Here is a 517-nt window from a genome sequence, read left to right as displayed (position 1 = left end):
GCTGCTGCTGCTGCTGCTGCTGCTGCTGCTGCTTCTGCTGCTGGGTGTCTTGCTGCAGCAAGACCTCCTCTGCTGTCTTGCCCAGCAGCTGATCTACTTGCAGCTCTTCTGAGCCCTGCTCTCGGGCCAGCTCCTGCAGCAGCTGCTGCTGCTGCTGCTCCTGCCGCATCAGCTGCTGCTGGCGCTGCTCCCGCTGCTGCTGCAGTATCAGCCGCAGCTGCAGCTGGTGCTGCACCACCTCGCTTAGCTCCAGCTCTTCGCGGGCATCTTCAAAGAGCTGCTGCTGCTGCTGCTGCTGCTGCTGCTGCTGCTGCTGCTGCTGCTGCTGCCGGCCTTCCTCCGCCATTGTGTCTGCACGGCGCCGCTGCTGCAGCAGCTGCAGCCGCCGCAGCTCATCCTGGTCATAGTGCTGCAGCAGGTTTTCGTAATGCTGCCGCTGCTGCTCCTCCAGCTGCTGCAGTTGGTGCTGCTGTAGAATCGGTCCCTCACCCCCGCTGCTGCTGCTGCTGCTGCTGCT

This window comes from Eimeria necatrix, genomic scaffold, assembly GCF_000499385.1.
Source record: "Eimeria necatrix Houghton genomic scaffold, Enh_scaff1034, whole genome shotgun sequence".
NCBI classification, from domain to species: Eukaryota; Apicomplexa; class Conoidasida; order Eucoccidiorida; family Eimeriidae; genus Eimeria; species Eimeria necatrix.
Note: the sequence above shows the minus strand (reverse complement) of the source record.